The 27530-nt window shown below is 46.8% G+C and overlaps 1 pseudogene; it reads left to right on the plus strand.

The window, feature by feature from the left end:
- Window positions 1–12855: 12855 nt before the first annotated feature.
- On the plus strand, window positions 12856–14211 carry LOC123482188 (annotated as a pseudogene).
- Window positions 14212–27530: the final 13319 nt, after the last annotated feature.

Below are 27530 nucleotides of genomic sequence, written 5' to 3' on the forward strand. Positions count from 1 at the left end.
GCCTTTTAATTTTGGTTTTGGTCCAACAGCTTCAAACATCTGTTAAAACAATATTTTTTGCTATTGAAAATATATTTCACAGCGATTTAAAAAGTCTAATGACACCTCTCTTTCAATAGTTAATTTCACATGCTCATCGGAAGGCAAGTGGAAAGACGATCAGAACAACTATATGATTCCCCAATGTATCCCAGGTAACTCATAATAAATATGTACCCTCCTTAAAGGGAAAGGAGAACATTTTGAAATGATCCTTTAAGATACAGCAAGGAGCCAATTTGTGTTTGTCTAAGTCTGTAAGTGTGAATGTACATGTGTTGTACAATATGAATACATGGATGTGAGTGTTCCTTAGTCAACTGTCACTGTCTGTGTGTGCCTCTTGTGTATCTCTGTCCCTCTCTGTCCCTAGTGTGTGGTCGCCATATAGTGAACCTCCCAGGGTTTGGAAAGATTGTTGGGGGAAAGCTAGCTCCAGCTGGATCCTTCCCCTGGCAGGTGTTGCTGAGCGCTAATGGTAGAGGTGGAGGGATAGTGATCGGGGACCGCTGGATCATGACTGCAGCACATGTCCTGAATGGAAATACCAGTGATGAAGTTAGGGTGAGGTGAGTGTGTTAAAGAAAATAGAAGCATGGGTCATCTTTTTGACTTGGCTGCTCATCTGGGTCTGTGCTTGATATTAGAGGTTTTCACAGGTCCAAAAAGTTGGACCCGTTATGAAATGGACCTGGGGCTTTCCCACCCAGACCTAATCAAATTTTTTTTTTTTATATAGAGACCCATTCCAAACGGACCTGAGTACAACCGTATAGACCTATTTTTTTATCTACTTTATTAACCGGAGCTGATAAAGCGTGAGGGGGGAGAGAGAGGTGCCACTCTAGCAGGCGGGGGAGGGTCTGTACTGTGAGCGAGTGACACTGGGAGCAGGGAGTGAGAGACAAGAGACAGCAACTAACCAAGCTGCAATAGCTAGGTTATTTATCATCAAATATGATTACGTAGTACCTGTCTTGACTGCATCAAACCGGGAGAATCAAGTTAAGCTAGCTAACGTTAGCTAGCTAGGCTAATTGAAGCTGCAGTGCAAATAACAACAACTCCATTCAGAATATTAAGTAGCAGCCTACCTGTTGGCTCTTGGTCGTTGTAGCCTATCCTTCTCCTTTAACTTTTATTTATGTCTAATTATATTTAATTCCATCTTCCATTGATTAGATATCTCCTAACTTTTGCCACACACAGAGGCTCTATGACTGTAGCCTATTGACACTTTAAAGACTTTGGATTGGTCAAGAACAAGCTACACGCGCCACGCTCCACTCTTGTGAAAAGCAAGAGCAGCAGTGTAAATTAAAAAATGTCTCTCTCTCTACTGCAGTAGTCACATTCGTATATGTACAGGTCCTTCCGGACAAGTCAGTTAAAATTACACATACCTGAGACCCGTGACAATCATATCATATCAGATCCGACCCAGACCCGTACACTAGTGGAGGCTCCTTAGAGGAGGAAGGGGAGGACCATCTTCTTCAGTGATTTTCAGAAGGAAAAAAAAGGAAAACTATACTAAATATAATCACGTCACCAAATAACTGATTAAAACATACTATTTTGCAATGAAGGTCTACAGTAGCCTCAACAGCACTCTGTAGGGTAGCACCATGGTGTAGCCGGAGGACAGCTAGCTTCCGTCCTCCTCTGGGTACATTGACTTCAATACAAAACCCAGGAGGCTCATGGTTCTCACCCCCTTCCATAGACTTACACAGTAATTATGACATCTTCCGGAGGACGTCCTCCAACCTATCAGAGCTCTTGCAGCATGAACTGACATGTTGTCCACCCAATCAAAGGATCAGAGAATGAATCTAGTACTGAAAGCATAAGATACAGCTAGCTAGCACTGCAGTGCATAAAATGTGGTGAGTAGTTGACTCAAAGAGGGAGAAAGACAATAGTTGAACAGTTTTTAACAAATTAATTTCTTCCAAAATGAAGGAGAAGCAAGAGAGAAAGAGAGAGATTTCATTTTTTTTTTTACCTTCACTTACTTAGCTTGCAAATGCAGCTAGCTAGTTTAGCCTACTCAAACACCCTGCTCAAACAGATGGATGCTATGTTAGCCAGCTGGCTGTGACTATCCAACACAACACTAGAACTCTTCAAAGTCAAGGTAAGCTTTTGGTTTTACATATTTATTGCCACCTGGGCCCACCAGTGTAAGTGTTAAACTGCTTACTGACTTTACACTGCAACGTTACTGCATTATTGTAGCAGGTTTAGTAACTCGTTAGTTCTATTAGCTATATTGACTATGATGTTACATTAGCTAATATGGTGACAACGATGTAGGCTGTGTGTAGCAGTTATGATATGGTTTGGCTTGGAAAGCTAATGTGTTGAGTTGTGCTGCCTTTGATACTGTGAACCATCAGATCCTCCTCTCCACCCTCTCCGAGCTGGGCATCTCCGGCGCGGCTCACTCTTGGATTGCGTCCTACCTGACCGGTCGCTCCTACCAAGTGGCGTGGCGAGAATCTGTCTCCGCACCACGTGCTCTCACCACTGGTGTCCCCCAGGCCCTCTCCTATTCTCGCTATACACCAAGTCACTTGGCTCTGTCATATCCTCACATGGCCTCTCCTATCATTGCTATGCAGACGACACACAACTAATCTTCTCCTTTCCCCCTTCTGATAACCAGGTGGCAAATCACATCTCTGCATGTCTGGCAGACATATCAGTGTGGATGACGGATCACCACCTCAAGCTGAACCTTGACAAGACGGAGCTGCTCTTCCTCCCGGGGAAGGACTGCCCGTTCCATGATCTTGCCATCACGGTTGACAACTCCGTTGTGTCCTCCTCCCAGAGTGCGAAGAGCCTTGGCGTGACCCTGGACAACACCCTGTCGTTCTCCGCTAACATCAAGGCGGTGACCCGATCCTGTAGGTTCATGCTCTACAACATTCGGAGAGTACGACCCTGCCTTACACAGGAAGCGGCACAGGTCCTAATCCAGGCACTTGTCATCTCCCGTCTGGATTACTGCAACTCGCTGTTGGCTGGGCTCCCTGCCTGTGCCATTAAACCCCTACAACTCATCCAGAATGCCGCAGCCCATCTGGTGTTCAACCTTCCCAAGTTCTCTCACGTCACCCCCGCTCCTCCGCACACTCCACTGGCTTCCAGTTGAAGCTTGCATCTGCTACAAGACCATGGTGCTTGCCTACGGAGCTGTGAGGGGAACGGCACCTCCGTACCTTCAGGCTCTGATCAGTCCCTTCACCCAAACGAGGGCATTGCGTTCATCCACCTCTGGCCTGCTGGCCCCCCTACCTCTGCGGAAGCACAGTTCCCGCTCAGCCCAGTCAAAACTGTTCGCTGCTCTGGCACCCCAATGGTGGAACAAGCTCCCTCACGACGCCAGGACAGCGGAGTCACTCACCACCTTCCGGAGACACTTGAAACCCCACCTCTTTAAGGAATACCTGGGATAGGATAAAGTAATCCTTCTACCCCCCTTACCCCCCCCCAAAAAAAAAAATACATATTGTAAAGTGGTTATCCCACTGGCTATAAGGTGAATGCACCAATTTGTAAGTCACTCTGGATAAGAGCGTCTGCTAAATGACGTAAATGTAAAAATGTAAATGTTGTGCACTGACGTCCACAAGCGACGAAGGGAAAAGATGAGAGGAGGAGAGCGCATAGATGCGAGAAGGAATACAACGTGGCAGTTATGAAAAGGTTGTATTTATTCCGCTGTTGAAAGACGTTTCTTAAACAGAAAAAAATTGGATAAACATATCTGAATTTGTCCAATAGAAACTCTTGTTTGCAACTGCTGGACTAATGATTACACCCTATATCAGCTAGATGCAGGCAAGAGTGTGCAAGGCGGTATTGAATGTGTCACTGTCTGTCCATGTGTCACATCACATTTTTATCTCGACCTGTGTACACGTACGTTGTAAACTTTCATTCATAGGCTAGGTTGTAGCAAGGGGCTCCCGAATGGTGCAGCGGTCTAAGGCACTGCATCTCAGAGCTAGAGGCGTCTCTACAGACCCTGGTTTGATTCCAGGCTGTATCACAATCCGGACGTGATTGGGAGTCCCATAGGGCGGCGCACAATTGGCCCAGCGTCGTCTGGGTTTGGTCGGGGTAGGCCGTCATTGTAAATAAGAATTTGTTCTTAACTGACTTGCCTAGTTAAATACATTTTTTTAAAAACTCAAGATGGGTATAGGGAAAATTAGAGTATGATGTAGTAGCCTAAACCTATCGCTGTTCCATTGAACTGGGTGAATGGAATATGAATGACAGTCATCCAATATGCTGTAATAGAAATAAGGCTGTGCTCATGAAAAATAAATGTGTCCTCCCTCACCTTAAACGGCACTGACCGCCACTGACACACACTATTTAGAGATCCGGACCCGCTCGTCTGACTGCTATTTAGGGAGAGTTAGAAAATGACTGTCTGACTGCTGATTAGGGACAGAAAATTACTGGGGGGGGTTGGTCCAACTCCAGGTGTCATAAAAAAAAGCACCCCCTCCCCCCCCATTGAATAAACTCAAAATAATGTTTACGACCACAATTATCAATAACTGTATTTATAAACGTGGATATTGACTTTTCCACTTCAGCTCGGTTTCAGATCTGGACAGAGAAACCATTTAAATAAACAATTTTCTGCCTTTTAAAATAATTGACAGGTTGCAGCATTGACTGATTGATGAAAGAATAACTGTGAAATACACTGAACAGAAATATAAATGCAACATGTTTCATGAGCTGAAATAAAAGATCCCAGAAATGTTACGCACAAAAAGCTTATATCTCTCAAATGTGTGCACAAATGTGTTTACATTGCTGTTAGTGAGCATTTCTCCTTTGCCAAGATAATCCATCCACCTGACAGGTGTGGCATATCCAAAAGCTGATTAAAAAGCATGATCATTGCACAGGTGCACCTTGTGCTGGGGACAATAAAAGGCCACTCTAAAATGTGCAGTTTTGTCACAACACAATGCCACAAATGTCTCAAGTTGGCATGCTGACTGCAGGAATGTCCACCAGAGCTGTTGCCAGAGAATTGAATATTAATTGCTCTACCATAAGCTGCCTCCAACATCGTTTTAGAAAATTTGGCAGTACGTCCAACCGGCCTCAAAACTGCAGACCACGTGTATGGTGTCGTGTGGGCGAGCGGTTTGCTGATGTCAGCGTTGTGAACAGAGTGCCCCATGGTCGTGGTGGGGATATGGTATGGGCAAAGATAAGCTACGTACAATGAACATAATTGTATTTTATCGATGGCAATTTGAATGCACAGAAATACCGTGACAAGATCCTGAGGCCCATTTTGAGGCCCATTTCTTTTAAGGTATCTGTGACCAACAGATGCATATCTGTATTCCCAGTCATGTGACATCCATAGATTAGGGCCTAATTTATTTATTTCAATTTACTGATTTCCTTATATGAACTGTAACTCAGTAAAATCTTTGAAATTGTTGCATGTTGCATTTATATTTTTGTTCAGTATAATTTGCATAAAGGAAGGGACCAGGAAATCTGGTCACAATGCAGACACAGTGGACGGATAACAGACACATTTTAATAACTGGTGTAGACACTTTTCTGGAAATATGGGCACAATTAGAATGTAGACAAGATCAGGACAAAGGACCCATGTTAGCACCAGGTATAAACATCCCTCCCTACCTTGTACCCAGTATCGAAGGCTTGGCTTGACCGTCTCCGAATGTCATTCAACTTTTTGGTGTTTTGTAACAGATGTCTCTTGCCGTTCATGCACACTTTGGATGCTGTAATTATATTTTGGATGAACGTGCTCAGGTAGCCTACAGGAGACTTTTGAAGTAGCCTAATCAGATTAAAACATTGTAACTGGTGTTTATGCCACACATAAAATGTAATACTTTTTAGAAGTTAAATTACAAATATTTAGGCCATATTGAAGCATTAGGTTCTAGGTGCACGAGGAATAGCCATTCGGATCGGAGTGGAGTCAGAGCGTTAATGACGCCCTCCAGCGATTTTTGAACTTTTACTGTTGAAAAGAGACATCCCAAGTATAAATACAGTAAAGTACACACACTAAAGGGTAAAAAAATTAGTTTTGCGCAAAATAGTGTTTTTTAGACACAACTGCATACTTCAAGGAGTAGGGCATTCAAGGAGTTGATGGGTCTGATGGGAATCCGTGATGTCATCGGCCTCCACCTTGCTTGAGGAACAATAGAGGAGCAATAGAGAACAAAAGAGGAAAGGCCACCACTTGTGCCATTTCATGACTTACCTGGACCACCTATTGAGATGTGACCTTTGTTAAATAAATCAGGTGTTATGTGGGCAGCTTGTCTCTCCCTTTTCTGTTTCCCTTCCTCCTTGTTTTGTCCCCTCTGTGTCTGTTGTATCTGTATGTGTGTTTGTCCCCTTTATGTGGGTGTGTCTGGAGTGGATCAGGGGGCGTGCTCAGGATCTGCCTCTCCTGTGCAGCTGCGGGTTGTTTCCAGTGATTCCTGCCTACGCAGCTGCATCCTATTCTCTAATCAACCTGCACTACTAATTCCGGGGCATGGCTCTCCACCGGCGCCAGATCGTTGTTCTTACCAGAGCGGTAACTTGGCTCACCAGTAAAGTTATTTTGTCTTTGTCTTCAGCCTGGCTCTCCACTCTCCTTAACCTGTCATTTGTTTTGTCTTTAGTTTCGGACATACCTCCCAACCTGCCTGCCTTCCTGCCTGTCGGCCTGCCTGCCTGCCTGCCTGCCCGCCTGCCTCAGCCTCTCCTTCCTCCGGAGCCGACTAGCCCACTCTGTTCCTTTACTTCAGTTGTTTTTGGACTAAGACAATTTTAACTTTTATGAAATATTTTTGTTTCTTCCACTCCCTTTGTCGTGTTTGTTTCTCTGAGTGCTGGGTTGAACCATAGCCTAACAGAACGATCTGGCCATGGACCCAACAGAGAGACAGCACGGGGCAAACGAAGACAGCTTCCAACAAGCTATCCAGGCTCAAGGAACGTTGCTAGGACAGCATGACCAACTGATTCGGACTCTTTTGGAAAATAATCATCAACTGCTGAACCAGGTGACTCAGTTAACTACACAAGTCTCTAAATTGTCTGTTATCAGTTCTCCATCTCTCTCTGACCCCCAGTTTGATGCACCCCAAGTTGGTTCCTCGGACATGATGCAGGCTTCGTTCCATCGGGAACCCCCTGTCACGTCGCCTGAACCGTTCAATGGAGAATTGGACAAGTGCCGGGGATTTTTGCTTCAGTGTGACTTGATTTTTCGGCAGAGACCACTGTCATTTTCTACTGATTCCTCTAAGGTACATTATGTTCTGGGGCTGTTAAGAGGGAGAGCTCTGGTTTGGGCTGAGGCTGTGTGCTCAAATCAAACTTTGACTGGATTGACTTTCGCTGATTTTTCTGCTAAATTGAAGACTGTTTTTGACCATCCTGACCATGTGGGTAATTCCTCCAAGATACTTTTTAATTTGAGGCAGGGTTCTAACAGTGTGGCTGAGTACTCTATTGAGTTCTGGACTTTGGCAGCGGACTCCAAGTGGAACAATGTGGCACTTCAAGGAGCATTTCTAAACGGTTTGAATGAAGCCATTAAGGATGAACTGGCTGCTCGTGACGAGCCACATGATTTACATTCTCTCGTTTCCCTGTCCATTAAGCTAGACAACCGGTTGCGGGAGAGGCGTCGGGAGAGAGGCGGTCAGCCGCATCTAGGAGGACGAGTTCCCCAGCCTTCAACCACTCGAGTCTCGCCTCCCGGAGCCGGCAGCTTCTTATTCCTGATTCCATCCCGAGCACAGAGGAGGAACCTATGCAAGTGGGTCGAGCTCGACTACCTCCAGCAGAACGGCAACGGCGCCTCCAGGCGGGTGAGTGCCTGTACTGTGGAGACGCCACACACATTCTGGCTACATGCCCTAAGCGGCCAAAAGACAAGGCTCGCTCGTAACGGTGGGGTCTACTTGCGAGCCCAGAGTTAGATCCTGAACCCATCATTCCCCGATTACAAGTACCTGTAACCTTACGTTTCCAGAGTCATTCCCTGCCACTCTCAGCTCTCATAGACTCAGGTGCAGAAGACAACTTTATTAGCCACCAGTTCGTTACACAAGCTCGTATCCCCATGGAGCCACTACCTACCCCCATTCGGGTCACAGCCCTTGATGGGCGCCTCCTCGCGGAGATAACTCATCAAACCAACCCCGTTTCCCTAGTGATTTCTGGCAATCATTGTGAAAGCATTCAGCTAAGAGTTATGTCTGGCTCAGCTACCTCCCTAATCCTTGGCTTCCCCTGGTTGGCTCTTCACAACCCACAAATTGATTGGACACGTCACACCATTCTCAGTTGGAGCACTAACTGCCATTCAGAGTGCCTTAGGTCAGCGGTTCCCCCCACTAAGTGTAACCCAACTCATCCCTCAGCTCCTCTTGATCTGTCATCTGTCCCCAAAGAATACCATGACTTAGCGGAGGTTTTCAGTAAGGACAAGGCTCTGTCTCTACCACCACATAGGCCTTATGATTGCCCTATTGAACTGCTTCCTGGTGCTCCCTTGCCCTCTAGTCGCTTATACAATCTGTCCCGACCGGAAAGAGAGGCAATGGAGCAGTACATTGGTGATTCTCTGGTCTCGGGCATAATCCGTCCCTCGTCGTCTCCTTTGGGTGCAGGTTTCTTTTTCGTGGAAAAGAAGGACAAGTCGTTACGCCCCTGTATCGATTTCAGGGGTTTAAACAACATAACTGTTAAAAACAAGTATCCCCTTCCACTCATCAACTCTGCTTTTGAACCTCTGCATGGCGCCACAGTTTTCTCCAAGCTCGACCTCAGGAACGCTTATCACCTTGTCCGGATCCGTAAGGGAGATGAGTGGAAAACCGCTTTCAACACTCCACTGGGACATTTTGAGTATTTGGTCATGCCCTTTGGGCTCTCAAACGCCCCTGCTGTTTTCCAAGCCATGGTGAACGATGTTCTTAGGGATTTTTTGAACCGTTTTGTCTTTGTATACCTGGATGATATTCTTGTTTTTTCCAAGTCACCCGAGGAGCATGAGTCACACGTCCGTCAAGTCCTTCAACGGCTCTTGGAAAACAAGCTGTATGTCAAAGCAGAGAAGTGTGAGTTCCACAAACAGTCTACATCGTTCCTTGGTTTCATCATTGAGAGCGGGCAGGTGAAGGCGGACCCCGAGAAGATCCGGGCAGTGACGGAATGGCCCATACCCACCACCCGTAAGCAACTTCAACGATTTTTGGGCTTTGCTAACTTCTACCGTAGGTTCATTAAGGGTTTTAGTAAAGTGGTGGCACCCCTTACTAGACTCACATCCCCAAAAGTCCCTTTTCTGTGGTCCCCTGAGGCGGAGCAGGCGGTAGGGGTTTTGAAGGAACTGTTTTCCACCTCCCCTGTGTTGATACACCCCAATACCTCTCTGCAGTTTGTTGTGGAGGTGGACGCGTCGGACTCAGGTGTGGGAGCCGTCCTCTCCCAGCGCTCCCCCCACTGACCAAAAGCTTCACCCCTGTGCTTTTTTCTCCAAAAAATTGTCACCCACAGAACGGAATTACGACGTTGGAAACCGAGAACTGCTGGCGGTCAAGCTAGCACTGGAAGAATGGCGGCACTGGCTGGATGGAGCTGAACTGCCGTTTGTGGTCTGGACAGACCACAAGAACTTGGCTTACATCCAAGCCACTAAGAGACTCAACTCACGCCAAGCCAGATGGGCCCTGTTTTTAGTAGGTTTAACTTTATTCTTACATACAGACCGGGGTCAAGAAATGTTAAACCAGATGCTTTGTCCCGCCAGTTTGCTGACCCTTCGGAGACCAGCGAGCCTGAGGCAGTCCTGCCTTCCTCATGCGTCGTGGCGGCTGTTCAGTGGGAGATCGAGTCTCTTGTGAAGACTGCACTTGCCACGGACCCGGGACCGGGTGATGGACCTCCCAACCTACTCTTTGTTCCCGAGACGGTCCGGTCTCAGGTGTTGCAGTGGATTCACACCTCCCGTTTGCTGGTCACCCTGGGATGAGACGCACGTTGACGCTGCTTAGGAGACATTTTTGGTGGCCTTCAATGGAAACGGACGTTCGGGCTTTTGTGGCAGCCTGTTCAACCTGTGCTCGGGCAAAGCCTCCCATCAGTCCCCTTCGGGGCTGCTGCTACCCCTCCCAGTTCCCAGCCGTCCCTGGTCCCACATAGCCATGGATTTTGTCACCGGCCTACCCAAGTCTGAAGGTAATGATACTATACTTACCATTGTGGACAGATTCTCTAAATCTGTTCACTATATAGCATTACCAAAATTACCGTCTGCCAGTGAGACAGCGGACCTCCTAGTCCAACATGTATTCCGTCCCCATGGAATACCTGTGGACATCGTATCTGATAGAGGCCCACAGTTTACTTCCCGTGTTTGGAAGGTTTTCTGTTCTGCTTTGGGTGCTTCCGTTAGTCTGTCCTCAGGGTTTCATCCCCAGACCAACGGTCAAACAGAAAGAGCCAATCAAGACCTCGAAGCAACCCTTCGTTGTGTGGCTGCTCAACATCCATCATCCTGGGCCAAACATCTGCCTTGGATAGAGTACGCCCACAACTCCCTCACCACCTCTGCCACTGGTCTTTCACCCTTCGAAGTTACCATGGGTTATCAACCCCCTCTGTTTCCTGCTCAGGAGAAGGAATTGGCTGTTCCTTCGGTTCAGGAGAACCTCCGCCGCTGCCAGAGAGTGTGGCGCGACGCTCGGGAAGCGTTGCTTCGGACCACCGACAGGAACAAGATGACAGCGGATAGGAGCAGGACTCCCGCACCTGTGTTTCATCCTGGTCAAGAGGTTTGGCTGTCGTCTAAGAACGTACCTCTTCGTACCAAATCACGCAAGCTGTCTCCTCGGTACCTGGGTCCGTTTGTGGTGGAGTCCATCATTAACTCCGCTGCGGTTCGTTTGAAGTTGCCTTCAGCCATGAAGATACACCCTACTTTCCACGTCTCCCAACTGAAACCTGTGTCCTCCAGCCTTTTGTGTCCGCCGGCTGTTCCACCTCCACCTGTTCGTCTCATTGACGACCATCCGGCCTACACCGTCAGTAGGCTACTGGACTCTCGGAGGCGGGGTAGGGGTCTCCAATACCTAGTCGATTGGGAAGGTTATGGACCAGAGGAGAGGTCTTGGGTCCCTAAGCGTTTGTGTTGGATCCTCAGTTGATCACGGACTTCCATCACGACAACCCTGACAGGCCTGGTGGGTCGCCAGGTGGCGACCATTGAGGGGGGGTACTGTTATGTGGGCAGCTTGTCTCTCCCTTTTCTGTTTCCCTTCCTCCTTGTTTTGTCCCCTCTGTGTCTGTTGTATCTGTATGTGTGTTTGTCCCCTTTATGTGGGTGTGTCTGGAGTGGATCAGGGGGCGTGCTCAGGATCTGCCTCTCCTGTGCAGCTGCGGGTTGTTTCCAGTGATTCCTGCCTACGCAGCTGCATCCTATTCTCTAATCAACCTGCACTACTAATTCCGGGGCATGGCTCTCCACCGGCGCCAGATCGTTGTTCTTACCAGAGCGGTAACTTGGCTCACCAGTAAAGTTATTTTGTCTTTGTCTTCAGCCTGGCTCTCCACTCTCCTTAACCTGTCATTTGTTTTGTCTTTAGTTTCGGACATACCTCCCAACCTGCCTGCCTTCCTGCCTGTCGGCCTGCCTGCCTGCCTGCCTGCCCGCCTGCCTCAGCCTCTCCTTCCTCCGGAGCCGACTAGCCCACTCTGTTCCTTTACTTCAGTTGTTTTTGGACTAAGACAATTTTAACTTTTATGAAATATTTTTGTTTCTTCCACTCCCTTTGTCGTGTTTGTTTCTCTGAGTGCTGGGTTGAACCATAGCCTAACATCAGGTGTTAAATGAGGTGAAAAGGATTGTTCCTCAAGCAAGGGGGGAAGCCGATGACATCACGACTTCCCATCAGACCCATCAACTCCTTGAATGCCCTACTCCTTGAATTTTGCAGTTGTGTAAAACATATATAATATTTTGCCCTTTAGTGTGTGTACTTTAATGTATTTATACTTGAGATATCACTTATCAACAGTAAAAGTAAAACAATCGCTGGAGGATGTCTTTAAGCTTTCCTGAATAACTGGGCCTGCTGGGAGCATATGTGGACAAATTATTATAGGACGACTTGGGAGAATGATGATCCACAACAGACAGCGCATCTCAGTATCAGAAGTATACTGACCTGCTACTGGCCTGCTAATGTGCCTTTCTAGACCTTTTAAACTGTTGAGAGTAGACCCACAACTGATCCAAATGGAATGAATGGAATGAAACATTCAAATCACAGGGCTTTTGCACCTTTATTCAAATTATATTTTCACTGCAGTTTACAGCCTAGAGTAGAATTTTGCACTGACTTGAAAACAATAATCAAATGATTCATTGCATTGTGGTGTTGCAGGCTAGTCTAGATAATTGTATCGTTCCTAAACAAGATCAATATGGAAACTTTTTGAGATGCTTGTCTCATGTCTTCATTGTTCGCACCTGGCCTCTCCGCTGCCTATCAGTAATTCTTCCTTGTTCTTGTGGATTTATCTTGAAAATTGGTGCAGCTTTGAAATATTTCATGTGTGGTATGATTGCTAGTAAGCATATTTCAGATCTGGACAAACGATCCACCTACCACGATTGTCACTATGAATAGTGGATAGAGGGTAGGATAGACAGTTAGACTGGTAGACTACAGTATATTGACCGGTGGTATAGTTAGCACATGGAAAAGTGTAATGCACAAGGGAAGTACCAAAACGCCTTTGGTAGGGGAGGCGCAATGCAAGGAAATTTGGCTAGGATGGAAGAAATTATATAGTAAAACCTGCAAAAGGCTGCATGTAAACCAGGGAAAAAACGCACGACTCTCCCCTGTGGTCAATAAAAAAACACACAACCTTCCCCAAAGCAAAAAAACGAAGTTAGACAACCATCCCCTATTTTGGACCACCCCCTCACCCCAGTAATTTCTTAACTGTCCCTTAAATGTAATTAATTTACCCTTTCCAAAGGTATATGTTGGAGAAAACAATGTTTAAAAACTCACCCAGTCTCCACCTCTTGAGGTCGCCTCTCTCCATCTTCACCCTGAATACAACAACGTAGAGTAGGACCATGACATCGCCCTGATCCATCTCCAACACCCAATCACATTCAATGCTCATATCATGCCACTGTGTCTGCCAGCAAAGGACGCTAAATACCCGACTGGGTGGAATGGGTAAGCCTAGGTTTTATTTCTAAAACATTCCGATACAAATATCTGCATGTTAACAATTTACTCAATATGTGGATATTTGCTGATTTTGTATTGATTGTTAAAATTGTTAAGTTGAACAGCATCTTATGTATATTACTTTCTTCTGTCTTTCTCTCTGCTTCAGCTTGGTGTCAGGATTTGGCCTCATGGAGCTTGATACATCTACCAATAACCTCATGTATGTTCCTCTACCTGTGGTGAACCAGACAATCTGTAGAAAGTCTATTGAAGGCAGAGATGAAAGTAAAGGAATTCCCAGTCTAACAGACAACATTTTTTGTGCTGGGAATACTAAGGGAGGCAAGGACTCCTGTCAGGGGGACAGTGGTGGTGCTTACATCCTGAAGGAGGGTGATCATTTCTGGATAGCAGGGATCGTCAGCTGGGGGATTAACTGTGGAGAGCCTGGAAGATATGGGGTCTACTCTCGTGTGGCTAACTACCTAGACTGGATCAAGAACACTATAAGGGACAGACAAAGTATGAGTGAGGAACAACCCACTGGGCACAGAGGTCAATTCAACGTCTGTCCCACGTTGGTTCAACTTAATTTCATTGAAATGACGTGGAAACAATGTTGATTTAACCAGTGTGTGCCCAGTGGGAAGCTCCTGTGTGCATATGTTTTCTTTTGTTTTTTGTTCTAAAATGGCATGTTTCTTTCCTCCCTTTAGACAGTGGGCGAAAATCATGTTTGTTTTGTTCACCACAACTCACTAGTCTAGTATTTGACCTTTCCCATGCTTTCTGTGTCCTTCCTTGCACAATGTTTCTGACTGCTCAACCTCTGTTTTTACCTCTCTTCTGTTCTTTTAGAGAAGTACATCTGTGATTCTGATGGTATCTGGAGATCAGTTAATGGTCTAGAAAAGTTGCAGAAATGCATCGCAGGTATTGATTGCCATAAAGTATAGTTTCATCTCTGCAGATGTTGCCCACTATCTAAGGATGTTTTTCAGACACTCATCTGGATTGTCTATCTTCTAGTGTGTGGACAGACAGAAACAAATAGTCTCAGAAGTCTCAGGCAGAAATTTGGGAGGCAGACCAGCGAAGATGGGGGAGATACCCTGGCAGCTTCTCTCAAAACATTCCAAAAGAGGAGGAGCATCCCTGATCAATGACCGGTGGGCCATCACAGCAGCTAGTCTTGTAGATGGCTATGAAGAAAGCACCATTAAATTTTTCGGAGGGCTGATAGATCCTGACGTGGTTGTCATGGTAACAGAGAAGATCATCATTCACCCTGACTACATGAAGGGCATAGCTGGTGAGGAATGCACTAACTACGACAATGACATAGCTCTCATCAGAATGTCTTCCAGGGTGAAGTTAGGGCCCAATGTTCTCCCCATATGCCTGGCTGAGGGTGATGGAGGATTCAAAGAGGGTCAACAAGGCACTGTTTCAGGGTGGGGTGCGACAGAGAATAAAGCTGAAACCAAAATTCTGGATAAAAGCGCTTCTTGCTTCACACAACTGTGGGAAGATACTCCCAAAGTAAGTGTGAGGACATACAGTGGGGAAAAAAAGTATTTAGTCAGCCACCAATTGTGCAAGTTCTCCCACTTAAAAAGATGAGAGAGGCCTGTAATTTTCATCATAGGTACACGTCAACTATGACAGACAAAATTAGAACAAGAATTCCAGAAAATCACATTGTAGGATTTTTAATGAATTTATTTGCAAATTATGGTGGAAAATAAGTATTTGGTCAATAACAAAAGTTTCTCAATACTTTGTTATATACCCTTTGTTGGCAATGACACAGGTCAAACGTTTTCTGTAAGTCTTCACAAGGTTTTCACACACTGTTGCTGGTATTTTGGCCCATTCCTCCATGCAGATCTCCTCTAGAGCAGTGATGTTTTGGGGCTGTCGCTGGGCAACACAGACTTTCAACTCCCTCCAAAGATTTTCTATGGGGTTGAGATCTGGAGACTGGCTAGGCCACTCCAGGACCTTGAAATGCTTCTTACGAAGCCACTCCTTCGTTGCCCGGGCGGTGTGTTTGGGATCATTGTCATGCTGAAAGACCCAGCCACGTTTCATCTTCAATGCCCTTGCTGATGGAAGGAGGTTTTCACTCAAAATCTCACGATACATGGCCCCATTCATTCTTTCCTTTACACGGATCAGTCGTCCTGGTCCCTTTGCAGAAAAACAGCCCCAAAGCATGATGTTTCCACCCCCATGCTTCACAGTAGGTATGGTGTTCTTTGGATGCAACTCAGCATTCTTTGTCCTCCAAACACGACGAGTTGAGTTTTTACCAAAAAAGTTCTATTTTGTTTTCATCTGACCATATGACATTCTCCCAATCCTCTTCTGGATCATCCAAATGCACTCTAGCAAACTTCAGACGGGCCTGGACATGTACTGGCTTAAGCAGGGGGACACGTCTTGCACTGCAGGATTTGAGTCCCCTGGCGGTGTAGTGTGTTACTGATGGTAGGCTTTGTTACTTTGGTCCCAGCTCTCTGCAGGTCATTCACTAGGTCCCCCCGTGTGGTTCTGGGATTTTTGCTCACCGTTCTTGTGATCATTTTGACCCCACGTGGTGAGATCTTGCGTGGAGCCCCAGATCGAGGGAGATTATCAGTGGTCTTGTATGTCTTCCATTTCCTAATAATTGCTCCCACAGTTGATTTCTTCAAACCAAGCTGCTTACCTATTGCAGATTCAGTCTTCCCAGCCTGGTGCAGGTCTACAATTTTGTTTCTGGTGTCCTTTGACAGCTCTTTGGTCTTGGCCATAGTGGAGTTTGGAGTGTGACTGTTTGAGGTTGTGGACAGGTGTCTTTTATACTGATAACAAGTTCAAACAGGTGCCATTAATACAGGTAACGAGTGGAGGACAGAGGAGCCTCTTAAAGAAGAAGTTACAGGTCTGTGAGAGCCAGAAATCTTGCTTGTTTGTAGGTGACCAAATACTTATTTTCCACCATAATTTGCAAATAAATTCATAAAAAATCCTACAATGTGATTTTCTGGATTTTTTTTTCTCAATTTGTCTGTCATAGTTGACGTGTACCTATGATGAAAATTACAGGCCTCTCTCATCTTTTTAAGTGGGAGAACTTGCACAATTGGTGGCTGACTAAATACTTTTTTCCCCCACTGTACCTGTGTTGTCTATTAACAAGCCAATGGTTTTCACTGAGAACATGTTCTGTGCAGGGGGTGATGGGAAGGATAGCTGCATCTTTGCAGATGTTGCCCACTATCTAAGGATGTTTTTCAGACATTGATCTGGACTGATTGTTGACCATGTTTGTAAACCAACTGCCATGATCTGAATAAAGGTCACCAAAATGTCAAAAGAAAACGTATCTTCCACAACTTTGACATTTAAACAGTTATTTAAAAAAATCATAAACAATACATGTATTAGAAAAAGCCTTGCAATTGTATTGATTAAATTATCATGGATTTGACTAATTGATAAGTCCCCATGCTTGTATTGTACTGTACATAATACAGATGTTTTGCTGGAAATCCAATTATTTTTTTCTCAATGAGCAATGTGATCAAGATAAAATTCCTATATAAAATATACACTAAGTGCACAAAACATTAGGAACACCTTCCTAATATTGAGTTGCCCTAAGAATAGCCTCAATTCGTCGGAGCATGGACTCTACAAGGTGTCAAAAGCGTTCCACAGGGATGCTGGCCCATGTTGACTCCAATGCTTCCCACAGTTGTGTCAAGTTGGCTGGATGGTCCTTTGGGTGGTGGACCATTCTTGATACACATGGGAAACAGTGTTGCAGCTCTTCACACACTCAAACCAGGGCGCCTGGCAGCTACTACCATACCCCGTTCAAAGGCACTTAAATATTTTGTCTTGCCCATTCATCCTCTGAATGGCACACATGCACAATCCATGTCTCAATTGTCTCAAGGCTTAAAAATCCTTCTTTAACCTGTCTCCTCCCGTTCATCTACACTAACTTGAAGTGGATTGAACAGGTGAAATCAATAAGGGTTCATAGCTTTCACTTGGATTCACCTGGTCAGTCTACAGTGCATTCGGAAAGTATTCAGACCCCTTGACTTTTTCCACATTTTGTTACGTTACAGCCTCATTCTAAAATTGATTAAAAAATGTTTTCCTTCATCAAACCTTGGGGAGTTTCTCCCCTTCTTCTCTGCAGATCCTCTCAAGCTCTGTCAGGTTGGATGGGGAGCGTTGCTGCACAGCTATTTTCAGGTCTCTCTAGAGATGTTTGATCTGGTTCTAGTCCGGGCTCTGGCTGGGCCACTCAAGGACATTCAGAGACTTGTCCGGAAGCCACTCCTGCGTGTGCTTAGGGTCATTGTCCTGTTGGAAGGTGAACCTTCGCCCCAGTCTGAGGTCCTGAGCGCTCTGGAGCAGGTTTTCATCAAGGATCTCTCTGTACTTTACTCTGTTCATCTTTCCCTCGATCCTGACTAGTCTCCTAGTCTCTGCCGCTGAAAAACATCCCCACAGCATGATGCTGCCACCACCATGCTTCACCGTAGGGATGGTAACAGGTTTCCTCCAGATGTGACGCTTGGCATTCAAGCCAAAGAGTTCAATTTTGGTTTCATCAGACCAGAGAATCTTGTTTCTCATGGTCTGAGAGTCCTTTAGGTGCCTTTTGGCAAACTCCAAGCGGGCTGTCATGTGCATTTTACTGACGAGTGGCTTCCGTCTAGCCACTCTACCATAAAGGCCTGATTGGTGGAGTGCTGCAGAGATGGTTGTCCTTCTGGAAGGTTCTCCCATCCCCACAGAGGAACTCTGTCAGAGTGACCATCGGGTTCTTGGTCACCTCCCTGACCAAGGCCCTTCTCCCCTGATTGCTCAGTTTGGCCGGGCAGCCAGCTCTAGGAAGAGTCTTGGTGGTTCCAAACTTCTTCCATTTAAGAATGACAGAGGCCACTGTGTTCTTGGGGACCTTCGATGCTGCAGAAATGTTTTGGTACCCATCAACTGTGGGACCTTATATAGACAGGTGTGTGCCTTTCCAAATCATGTCCAATAAATTGGATTTACCACAAGTGGACTCCAATCAAGTTGTAGAAACATCTCAAGGATGATCAATGGAAACAGGATGCACCTTGAGCTCAATTTCGAGTCTCATAGCAAAGGGTCTGAATAGTGTCACGAACCGGCTCAAGTTCGTAACAAAAGGGAGACACGTGGAGACAAGGAGTACTCAAAGTATATATTTATTAATTAAAGTAAACTAAATCAAATAACAATGGTGTGTGTAATCAGTAATCAGTAGTGTACGTGAGTGTTTGCATGCATAAATGTAATATGGAAAAGTGTTGAAAAGTGCCAAAGCAAACAACCCAAAAAAGCCTCAAAAATATCACAACCAAGATCAAAGTATCTGCCTGGAGAGAGTCTCCTTAATGAATGTGGAAGAGGTCCATTTATCCTGGGACACACCCGGCCCAGGTGTTTCCCATGTAGCTGACGACCCTCCCAACTCCGCCCACCGGCATCCTAATAAGGAAACAAGAGCAAAGAGAGAATACGGCAGACAGAGTGGGAGGGTCGTCACACCCCCCCCCATAAGACCGGGGACCAACAAGGACCCCGGACCAACGTACCAGCCTTAGCTTTCAGCAAATTCCTCCCAAGTATCTGCATATATCACTACATCGTCCAGATAAACAGCGCACCCGGCCAGACCAGAGACAACCCTGTTCATAAGTCGCTGAAAAGTTGCAGGCGCATTACGCAGCCCGAAACTCATAACCGAATACGAGTACAGACCAAAAGGTGTAATAAAGGCAGAGATTTCACGTGCCCTACTCGTCAGTGGCACCTGCCAATAGCCCTTTAACAGGTCAAATTTGCTCACAAACTTAGCTGCGCCGACTTGATCAACGCAGTCCTCCATCCGAGGAAGAGGAAACGAATCCGGCTTAGTGACATCATTTATCTTACGGTAGTCCGTACAAAATCTGTTTGTTCCATCCGATTTACTGACCAAGATACAGGGAGAAGCCCAACTGGAGAAAGAAGGCTCTGCTATTTTACTCTCCAGCATGTACCTGACCTCAGCATCCAGACAACGCAGTTTCTCTGAAGAAACTCTATAGAACCGTTGACGAATGGGGTCAGCATCTCCAATGTCAATATCATGTTCTATTAAGTTTGTACGTGTTGGTATATCAGAAAACAACCCTGGAAATCTCCGAATCAGACCCACCATCTCTTTCCGCCCATCAACAGGTAGATGAGTAAGAAGACTATCTAAAATCTCCAGTGTCTCTGAATTCTTCAATCTACCCTGCAGTATGCAATCGTCGGGACCAGAAACATCTTCCTGCTCCTGCACAGACCTAGCATGACCAGAATCCAGGGAATAAACAGTATCAGCCAAAAGAACAGCCTTACCGTCCTCTGTAGACTCCCCCTGTTCAGTCTCAGAGGAACGTGCATAATAGGGTTTTAACAAATTTATATGGCACAGTTGGTGTGCTTTCCTCCGTTCTGGAGTGGCAACTAGATAATTTTGCTCAGTGTACTGGCGCACCACTGTATATGGACCTTGAAACTTGGCTTGAAAAGGAGAACCAACAATTGGCAGCAGAGCCAGAACCTGATCACCTGGACTAAAGTGACGAGGCTCAGCTCGCCGATCATATATGCTCTTCATCCTGTCCTGTGAAGATGATAGCTTCTCTTTAGCCATTTCACCAGCGGCATACAAGCGTCGCCGAAAATCACACACATATGATAACAGGGACTGAGGAGGCTCGGGAGACTTCCAGTCATCCTGGAGAACAGATAAAAGCCCACGCACCTTATGTCCAAACACTAGGTCATTTGGGCTAAAACCTGTGCTCTCCTGTGAAACCTCCCCTAGCAGCTAACAGTAACCAAGGCAACCCCTCCTCCCAATCCTTATCCATCTCAGTACAATAAGATCTCAACAAAGACTTAAGCGTTTGATGGAAACGTTCCAGTGCTCCTTGACTTTGGGCATGATAAGCGCTAGCCAAGTTGTGTTTAATATGGAGTTGTTGGAGAACCTGTCCAAAGAGATTAGAGGTGAAATTAGATCCTTGATCACTTTGAATGACCTTAGGGATTCCAAACAGTGAGAAAAACTGAGTCAAAGCTTTTAACACAGACTTAGTCGTGATAGACCGGAGAGGATAGGCAGCAGGAAACCTAGTGGTCTGACACATCACAGTCAACAAATAATTACTACCCTTTCTGGAACGAGGCAGAGGACCAACACAGTCAATAATCAGATACTCAAAAGGTTTACTGAGTACAGGAATAGGGAACAGTGGTACCGGCTTAATAGCTTGATTAGGTTTACCAGTTAATTGACAGGTGTGACAAGTTTTGATGAAATCAGAAACATCCCTCTTTAATCTTGGCCAAAAAAAATGTCGTAATATGCGATTGTAGGTTTTTCTCACACCCATATGCCCAGCAACGTCGTTGTGAGAAGTTGTCAGCACCAACTCACGAAGCTTAACTGGTACCACAACCTGACTAATCGCCTCCCCCAGAAAACAACTACCATGAGACATCCACTTTCTCATCAGGACCTCCTCTTGGAGAAAATAGCCCTGTGCGACATCTCCCAACTGTTCCACAGACACAATTTGGTCCCGCAACTCTTCTAATGTAGGGTCAGTCCGTTGCGCCTCGATTAAATCGGAGCGGGATACAGATAACGGGATAACAGGGAAAACAGTAACAGACTTCTTTATGGTATTCTCGTTAGCCAGCTCCGTGACCAGGTCGTCATGGATCATAGAACGCGTCACTGCACACGCAGAAAACACCTCTGGGAAATTCTGCGCACTCTCATCAGGAATCCCTACAATTGACGGCTTAGTGGAAACCACTAAAGATGGAGACACGATAGGCCACACACGCTCCCCAGCCAAGTTATTTCCAAGGATCACGTCAATACCCTCAATAGGCAATGAAGGACGCACCCCCACAACAACCTCACCTTTTACCAGTCCACAATCCAACATCAGTTTATGCAATGGAACTGACAGAGTGTTCAAACCTATTCCCCTAATTAGAACACTATTCCCCGAATCAGTCTCCGCAGAGAAGGGTAACACAGACTCCAACACAAATGATTCAGAGGCACCTGTGTCTCTTAGGATCTTTACTGGCACTAGGTTCTTACTTCCTACCATAGACACAAAACCCTCCGTAACGAAAGGTAAATAGTCGGGATCAATATAACCCTTCACCTGGCTCCGGGCAGGAGACAATGCGTCATGAGTGAACTGATGTGGAACAGGCGCGGCTAACGCTGCAGGCCTCGATTTACCATAAGCACCTGTACTGAATTTACCCCTAGATCTAAGAATCGGACATTCATTTTTCCAATGACCTAATTCTTGACAGTAGTGACACTCTTGACCAACGTCAGTTTTACCACGGGTATCAGGCTCAACCCTATTTGAATGAAACTCTGCCCGGGAACCGAAGTATCTCGGCGAGCGAGGCCCAAATCTCTGCGAACGCCCCCCACTCACTCCGAATACGGGGTTCTGCAAAAACATTTTTGTGAGTCAACACATATTCATCTGCCAAAACCGCAGCTTCAGCAACAGTCTTTATTTTTCGTTCGTTAATGTACGTCGCCGCTATACGATCAGGGATTGTGTCCTTAAATTGTTCTAACATAATCAGATCACACAGCCCTTGGAAAGTCATAACTGCAGAGGCAGAACACCAGCGATTGAACTGTGAAGATAATATTCGCGCAAACTCAACATGAGTCTGCTGATCATCCCTTTTTAAAGTTCTAAATCGTTGGCGGTAAGCCTCAGGGACCAATTCGTAACTCTGTAACACCGCCGTTTTAACCTTCTCATAACTAACACTGTCTGCTACGCTAAGAGCTGAATATGCTTCTTGCGCTTTACCAGTCAGCACACACTGCAACATCAAAGTGCGATCAGAATCAGGCCAACTCCTAGCGTCAGCAACACGCTCAAACAACGAAAAGAATGTCTCCGGGTCCTTTTCATTAAACTGGGGCAACAACCGTAAATTCCCTACAACATCAAATGTCTCTGGATTACGACCAAAAGAGGAACGACCCCTAGGTAACTCTGGGTCACCTTCCCAGAGCAAACTCTCCCCTGAGAGCTTTCCTTCCCTAACCAACTCTAGTCGCTCTTGTTGCAGCTTGATTTTAGCACGCTCCATATCCTGTTTAAATTCCAATTCTCTTTCATATTTTACACGATCATGCTCCATTTTAGCTTGTTCATGCTCCATTTTAGCTTGTTCATGCTCCATTTTAGCTCTTTGTCCATTTTTTTCATGCTCTAGCTGTAACAGAAGCAGTTCTTTCTGCTGTTCAAAAAGAAGACTACTATGACTAACCGATGGAGCGGTCATTGTAACATATCGGGGAGACAACGTGTCCTCAGCAGAGGCTGCCCCAGTGGTAACATCCAGAATACCACTCTCCATCAAATTGGCCTTCAATATTAACCTAATAGAATTTTTTAGACGTTTATCACTAATTTCAACCTTGTAGTGTTCAGCAACCTTCAACAGCTGTTCTTTAGTACATAATTCTAACAGTTCTTCTGATGGAAAGCGAATGAACTCGTCTACATTAGACGCCATAATCAGGGAAAAAAAAATTAAATATATATAGATCATAATAATCTTGCTCAACCCCTCTGCTGAGCACACCAGACACAAGAGAAATACAATCACCCCGAGCACCACAGAAAAGAGCTGGGATATGGAGCTTCCCCAAAACCTACAATAACTCAACCCTAGTCTTCGTGCAGATTTGCGGTGGGTAATTACGCACTGTAGCCCGCTGGCAAGGAATTAAACCCCCCAGCACGCTGGTAGATTTCCCCAAGCCACGGATGTGCCCCCGAGACAACTGCTCAGTCCACTGACACCACACAAAAATAACAAACATTTAACCATGCCCAACGTATCCCAAAACAAAACACGTCACTAAGCCTATCAGGGGAAAAGCTATAGCTCCGGGTAGCAAATGTCACTACCCTACCCAATCTCCCACTGAGGTACACAGCCGATTGTACTCACCTCAGACCGATGTCCCAACAGCGAGTAGAGCAAGAGTTTCCAGGCTGGGCAGGGACTGAAACTAACCAATGTACTCTCTCCAACGCAGTACAAAACCCAAAGGCAACCAATACTGGCCTATCAAACTCAAACAAACTAACAAAATTTACAAAGAAAAACCCTACAGAATTGGACATTAACTCCACGTTCTCCCAAACACAACCAGTTCAAAATCCCGGACGAGCCCCCCACTTGTCACGAACCGGCTCAAGTTCGTAACAAAAGGGAGACACGTGGAGACAAGGAGTACTCAAAGTATATATTTATTAATTAAAGTAAACTAAATCAAATAACAATGGTGTGTGTAATCAGTAATCAGTAGTGTACGTGAGTGTTTGCATGCATAAATGTAATATGGAAAAGTGTTGAAAAGTGCCAAAGCAAACAACCCAAAAAAGCCTCAAAAATATCACAACCAAGATCAAAGTATCTGCCTGGAGAGAGTCTCCTTAATGAATGTGGAAGAGGTCCATTTATCCTGGGTGTAACGATCCCGGCAGTCTGAGTCGGGTCCTGTCTGTGGACTAGTTTTTCTGCTCGTGATCTCCAGTTTCCCGAGGGTTCTGGAACGCTCCCTGCCTGGTTGCCGGGCAACGTTGCTAGGCGGGAGCTCTCTTGATTTCCGCACCTGCATCCCATCAGCAATCTGCACACCTGGTCCTGATCATCACCCTTCTTAGGCTCTGGCCTAACATCCATTCCCTGCCGGATCGTTAGCCATGAACAGTAGGTTTACCAGAGTATCAGTCTTAGAGCTTCTAGCGTTAGTTTTGTTGTTTTGCACCTTGTTGGTTTGTTGTTTACTTACCTCCGTTTTGTTCCATCTGCAGTCACTCGTCCGGAACCTTCATCCAACCTCTGCCTGGTGGTCGGCGGCTGCCGAGCCATGATGGGATCAACCACTGCACCCCCCAACAACTAATCAACGCCGCCCGCTCTGTTCCCTGGATTATTCAGCATCACTCTTGAATTTGTAAATAAACACTCACCTTCGTTTCAACTTACCTTGTCCTGGTCTGCTTCTGGGTTCTGGCTTTGTAACTCGTGACAGAACGATCCGGCCAGTAATGAACCCAGCGGACCTGGACTCTGTTCGCCATGCCATTACCCATCAGGAGAAGATGTTGGGCCATCATAGCACGGTACTACAGGAGATCGCGTTGTCAGTTCGGAACCTTTCTACCGGTCTGACGGAGGTCCAGAACCAACGCAAGTTTCCGGTGGAGGATCCACTACCGGTTTCACCCATCTCGCCTGCCGCTTCTGGAGCTGTGTCCTTCCGTGAGCCCAAGGTTCCGACGCCGGATAAATATGAGGGGGAGCTGGGAAGATGCCGTTCCTTCCTTATGCAGTGTGGATTAGTGTTCGATCTACAGCCCTACTCTTATGCCACAGACAAGGCTAGGATAGCCTTTGTGATTGAGTTGCTGCGTGGTCGAGCGCTGGAGTGGGCTTCAGCCGTTTGGGAACGACAGGATCCCTGCATGGCTTCATACCAGGGGTTCACGGCCGAGATGAGGAAGCTCTTCGACCATTCCGTCCGAGGGAGGGACGCAGCTAGCGCCTGTTTTCGCTTCGCCAAGGAACTGCAGCGTGGCCGACTTCGTGATCGAGTTCAAGACGTTGGCTGTGGAGAGTGGGTGGAATGAGGAGTCTCTGCAAGCGGCCTTTTACCAGGGTCTGTCGGAGCAGCTCAAGGATGAGTTGATCTCCTATCCGAGCCTAGTGACCTGGACAGCTTGGTAGCCTTGTCTATTCGGGTGGATAATCGAGTCCGAGAGCGAAGGAGGGAGAAGCAATGGGTTCCGTCCAACCGATCAGCTTCTCAGGTTCCAGTCGGGTCGGGGATTGGATCAGAATACGTCGATCATCGTCCACCACACAGGATTAGTGGAGAGGTTCTGTCTCCCGATTCTGAACCCATGCAAGTGGGGGCGGCACGGGTTAACCAAGGAGGAGCGCCAACACAGACGTAGGACTAACTGTTGCCTCTACTGTGGTGGTTCGGGACATTACCTCGCCACTGGTTCCCGGCGGTCGTCAAACTGCGCGGCTCGCTAAAGTTGGGAGGACTTTTAGCGAGCCAGTTTCGACCTCTCAATACCTCTGTCAGACCCCGTTTCCCGGCTACCCTTATGAACAGGAATCAGAGCTTAGCGATTAACGCTTTTATCGATTCAGGTGCCGATGGAAGCTTTCTTGATGCCGAGTTGGTGGAACAGCTGGGGCTTTCAAGGAGCAATTGCCGGGAAGCCATTGAAGCTACCACTCTGGACGGCAGTAGTCTGGCACGTATCACGATGAGGACTGAACCGGTTAAGATGCTGTTGTCGGGGAATCATTCTGAGATGATTTCATTCTTCATTCTGCCGTCTTCCCATGTTCCTCTGGTCCTTGGATACCCCTGGCTGAAGGAACACAATCCCACGTTCGATTGGGTGACGGGCAAGGTAACGAGTTGGAGCCTTGATTGTCATGCTAACTGTCTCAAGACTGCCTGTCCCCATTCGGTTCCCAGTCAGGTGATTGAGGCTAAACCCCCAGATTTGTCCCTGGTTCCCGAGACATATCACGATTTGGGGGAAGTTTTCAGTAAGCAGAAGGCTCTGTCACTCCCCTCCCCACCGACCATATGATTGTGCCATCAACCTGTTCCCTGGAGCTGTCTACCCCAAGGGAAGGTTATACAGTATCTCCCGACCTGAACGTGAGGCTTTGGAGACCTACATCAAGGAGTCCCTAGCTGCTGGTCTCGTTCGTCCCTCGTCATCACCCCTGGGGGCAGGGATTCTTCTTTGTGGGTAAGAAGGATGGCTCTCTTCGACCGTGTATTGATTATCGGGGGTTGAATGACATCACGGTCAAGAACAAGTATCCCCTGCCCTTGATGAGTTCTGCCTTCGACTCCTTACAGGGTGCTACGGTGTTCACCAAGCTAGACCTACGCAATGCGTATCACATGGTCCGGATCAGAGAGGGGGACGAGTGGTTGACGGGGTTTCAATACACCGATGGGTCACTTGAGTATCAGGTGATGCCGTTTGGACTGACCAATGCTCCAGCGGTATTCCAGAGTATGGTGAACGACGTCCTGAGAGATATGATCGGTCTCTTTGTGTTTGTTTACCTGGATGACATTCTGATCTTCTCGAAGGAACCTTCCGACCACGTCCAGCATGTCCGGCAGGTTCTGCAGCGATTGTTGGAGAATCGCCTGTTCGTGAAGGCCGAGAAGTGCGAGTTTCACGCCCACACGACATCCTTTCTCGGGTACATCATCTCCAGGGGAGAGATTAGGATGGACCAGGAGAAGGTTAGAGCGGTTCTGGAATGGGCCCAGCCCGGTGCGAGATTGCAGCTCCAGAGATTTTTGGGGTTTGCGAATTTCTACCGCAGATTCATCCGGGATTACAGCCGTGTGGCCGCTCCGTTAACTGCCTTGACTTCCAGTATCAGGACCTTCAAGTGGAATCCGAGGCGGATCGAGCGTTTCTGGATTTGAAGAGGCGATTCACCAACGCACCGATTCTCTCTCAACCGGACACGGCCCGTCAGTTCGTGCGTTGAAGTGGACGCGTCTGATGTGGGAGTTGGCGCCATCCTGTCGCAGCGATGCTCCACGGACAGTAAACTCCATCCCTGCGCCTACTACTCTCGTCGCCTTTCGCCTGCGGAGAGGAATTACGATGTGGGTAACCGGGAGCTTCTCGCGGTGAAACTTGCCTTGGAGGAGTGGCGCCACTGGTTGGAGGCGGAGCAACCGTTTATTGTCTGGACTGACCACAAGAATCTTGCTTACGTGCAATCGGCTAGAGCGTCTCAACTCCCGTCAGGCCAGGTGGGCGTTGTTTTTCGGACGATTCAAGTTTTCCCTGACGTTCCGACCTGGATCTAAGAACGGCAAGGCGGACGCCTTGTCCCCGGATGTTCTCCAAGACGGAGGAGAGTGGGTCCAAGACCGAGACAATTCTCCCCCGGAACTGCGTCGTGGGAGCAGTTATGTGGAAGATTGAGGAGGAGGTGATGGCGGCCCTTCGGACGCAGCCCGGTCCCGGT

The sequence above is a fragment of the Coregonus clupeaformis genome, chromosome 29 (genome assembly GCF_020615455.1).
Source record: "Coregonus clupeaformis isolate EN_2021a chromosome 29, ASM2061545v1, whole genome shotgun sequence".
In the NCBI taxonomy this organism is placed as follows: Eukaryota; Metazoa; Chordata; class Actinopteri; order Salmoniformes; family Salmonidae; genus Coregonus; species Coregonus clupeaformis.